General features: G+C 41.8%; 1 pseudogene; it reads right to left on the bottom strand.

Moving 5' to 3' along the window:
- Window positions 1-677: 677 nt before the first annotated feature.
- LOC132316445 (uncharacterized) lies at window positions 678-3,317 on the bottom strand (annotated as a pseudogene).
- Window positions 3,318-3,625: the final 308 nt, after the last annotated feature.

The following is a 3,625-nucleotide window of genomic DNA, read 5'->3' as shown; positions in this document are numbered from 1 at the left end:
CTTCCAAAGGACAATTTGGTGTAGGTAGAGGGATATAAAGACTAGTATTTTAAGACTGAACTTTAGCAGATTGACAGATTGGACACCACCGCACATGGTTGCCAACATCCCTCTTGAGTTGTGGCCAATAATATCGCTCTTCGACCAAAGCTATGGTCTTATCTCGACCAAGATGTCTACCTAGACCACCACCATGTAATTCATGAATAATCTGCTCACGAAGGGAACTCTTCGGAACACAAAGCTGATTACCACGAAAAAGAAATCCTTCATGTATGTGCATACTCTCAGCAACCTGTCCAGTCTAACACTTAGCCCAAAATTCCCTGAAATCATCATCTTCCCCATACAACTCCTTCAAACAGTCAAAACCCACAACTTCAGCTCGCAAAGTCACTAGGAGTGCTGCTCTTCAGCTAAGTGCATCAGCAACTCTGTTCTGCTTGCCTGACTTATGCCTTAAGGAAAAGGTAAATCACTGTAAGAAATAAACCCATTTGGTATGCATCTTGTTAATATTATTCTGGTTGTTGATGAACTTCAAAGCCTGATGATCAGTGTAAATAACGAATTCTCTCTGCACTAGATAATGTTCCCAAACCTTCAATGCACGTACCATTGAATAGAACTCAAGCTCATAGGTAGTCCACTTCTTCCTTACATCACTAAGCTTCTCACTATGGAACTGGTCTGCCCTTTTGGGAAAGAACAGCACCAACTCCAACAACTGAGGCATCACACTCAACCTCAAACAATTTCTCAAAACTTAGCAATGCTAGAATAGGTGCATTAGACAGTTTCTCTTTGATCAGCGCAAAGCTCTGTTCTGCCTCTTCACCCCATTTAAATTTTCCCTTCTTCATGCATTCTGTAATAGGAGCAACAATACTGCTAAATTTTTTTATGAATCTCCGATAAAATGTTGCTAAACCATGAAAACTCCGCACATCGCCTACTGTTTTTGGCGTTGGCCATTCTCGAATTGCTCTAACTTTTTCTTCATCCACCCGAATGCCTTCAGCACTCACCACAAAACCCAAAAACAATAAACTATTGGTCATAAAAGTGCACTTTTTTAAATTGATGTACAACTTGTTTGCCTGCAAAACTGTCAGTACCTCCCTCAAGTGTGATTGATGTTCTGTATATGATAGACTATAAATTAGGATATCATCAAAATAGACAACAACGAATTTGCCAATAAAAGGTTTCAACACCTGATTCATAAGCCTCATAAAAGTGCTTAAAGCATTAGACAATCCAAACGGCATCACTGACCATTCATACAGACCCTGCTTAGTCTTGAAAGCAGTCTTCCATTCGTCCCTTGGTCTAAATCGAATTTGGTGGTAGCCGCTTCTCAAATCAATTTTTGAAAAGAGTTTTGAACTACCTAACATATCCAACAAATCATCTAACCATGGAATAGGAAATCTGTACTTGATAGTGATCTTGTTGATGGCTCTACTATAGATACACATATGCCAACTACCATTCTTCTTTGGTACTAACAAAGCTGGAATAGCACACGGACTCATACTCTCCCTTACCATACCCTTCTGAACCAACTCCATAACTTGGTCCTACAAAATCTGGCACTCCTTTGGACTCATGCGATAGTGCGGTAAATGCGGTAGACTAGCACCTGGCACAAGATCTATGTGATGCTGAATATCTCGCATAAGAGGTAGACCACTAGGCAACTCGTCTGGAATAATCTCATGAAACTCTTCAAGCAGGGGTTGTGTCACTGTTGGAATTGTAGAAGGATTATCAGACATCTTTTCTCCAACCACCAACGCCAAGAACTGTCCGGACTCCTTGGCCTCCTCCAAAAACTGTTGCTCACTGCCAATTAAAAGAACTGACTTTCCCTTGGCTTATGAAACCTTAGAAAAATCCCCTTCGGTCATAGGACCCAACACAATCTTCTGCCATCTTTGGTCAAACATGTAAACATTATCTCTGCCCTTATGAGTAGCGTTGACGTCAAACTACCATGGTCTGCCCAGAATCAAATAGCAAGCATCCATATCAACAACATCGTACAACGCCTCATCAATATACTTGTTACCAATAGAAAAGGAAACCCAGCAGTTATCTGTAACCCTTGTTTCTGCCCCTTTTTTAATCCAACCAATTTTGTAGGGACTCGGATGCTTCTCTTTTTTCAGCCCTAACTTCTGGACCATCACCCTTGACACAATATTCTCGTTGCTGCCACTATCAATAATAACATCATAAACTTTCTTATTGACAGTGCATCATGTCTGGAATATATTGTGCCTTTGTGGATGCTCTTTCGTTTTCGGGGCAAGTAACAGCCTTCGCACAACTAGAGAATGGAAGAGTAGATCCCCCTCATCTTCTCCGATCACTTTTTCCTTATCGTATAAAGGAAACCCTTTGTCTTCTTCTTTATCTTGATCCTCCTCACCCCCAGGTTCTATTAAGTTGACTGAGCGCCTTTGGGGACATTCATTAGATCGATGTCCTGGTTGCCCATATTGATAACACTTAATAGGGTTTGGCCGACTGTAGGGATTATTTTTGGATGTATCCGGACTTGCTATGGGAGCTATTTCGATTTTCTTTGGCTGAGTACTAGTGCTAGCCAAATCAGATACTGCTGGAAAGGAAGGTTGAGAATACATGGGTTGTTTTGCTTTGTTCGTCACTAAACGCATCGAATCAAAGTAATTCCTGGAGCTAGCCAGTATTTTTGATTTCTCCAAAAAGGCCTCTGCCCTGGTTGCTGCATTCATGGCTTCTGGTAAAGTGTAAATTATCTGTGTTGATACCCTATCATTAATGGCATATTGCAGACCATTTAGATAACGAGCAACTCGCTGCATCTCAGTTTCCCTTAAGTCGTTCCGAGACGTCAACCGATTGAATTCCTCTGTATAGGCCTGAACCGTTCGATTTCCCTGTTTGCAATCCTGATACTTCTGGAATAGAGTCTGCTCATAATCTGGTGGCAGGAATCTTCCTCTTATTAGACGCTGCATCTTCTGCCAGGAGCGTACTGGTGTCTTCCCTTGCCATGTGCAAGCAACCTAAAGTTGTTCCCACCACACATAAGCTCCTCCCTTGAGTCTTTATGCCACTAGTTTCACCTTCTTATCATCTTGGATATGCATATAATCAAATAATCTCTCAACTTCAGCTAACCAATCTAAGATATCTTCAATATTAAGATTACCGTTAAAACTGGGGAAATCCATCTTCATACGAAACTCCCTAGAATCACGATCTCTTTGATCTCGATATCTTCCAGCCCCTCTATTCTCCAAGCACCTCTTTAGCATAGTCATCATCACTGAAGTCTTCCTTATAGGCTGGCTGCCTATGCGGTGGGATGGGGTTGCTATTCCAAAAAGGACGAGCACGATCTTCGTCAACGTTTCACCCCCTATTGTAATCACGATTTTGATTTGGACCCTACACGAGCCTAGCAAGGGTTGCTTGAATTTCTTGCAACGCCTATTGGGTTGTCTGTCGAAAGTCCTGGAATTCGGCTCTTAAAAGAGCCTTTCTCTATCGATCTTCATCGGCAGCGAGGTTGCCATCACCACGTTCATCTGCCATCAGACCAAGAAAAGACAAGTCTCTGATACCAACT

This window comes from Cornus florida, unplaced genomic scaffold (genome assembly GCF_030987335.1).
Source record: "Cornus florida cultivar Cherokee Brave unplaced genomic scaffold, ASM3098733v1 CherokeeBrave_3.0.0_Hap2_Chr07, whole genome shotgun sequence".
Taxonomy (NCBI): domain Eukaryota; kingdom Viridiplantae; phylum Streptophyta; class Magnoliopsida; order Cornales; family Cornaceae; genus Cornus; species Cornus florida.
Note: the sequence above shows the minus strand (reverse complement) of the source record. Positions and strands in the feature narration are given on the sequence as shown.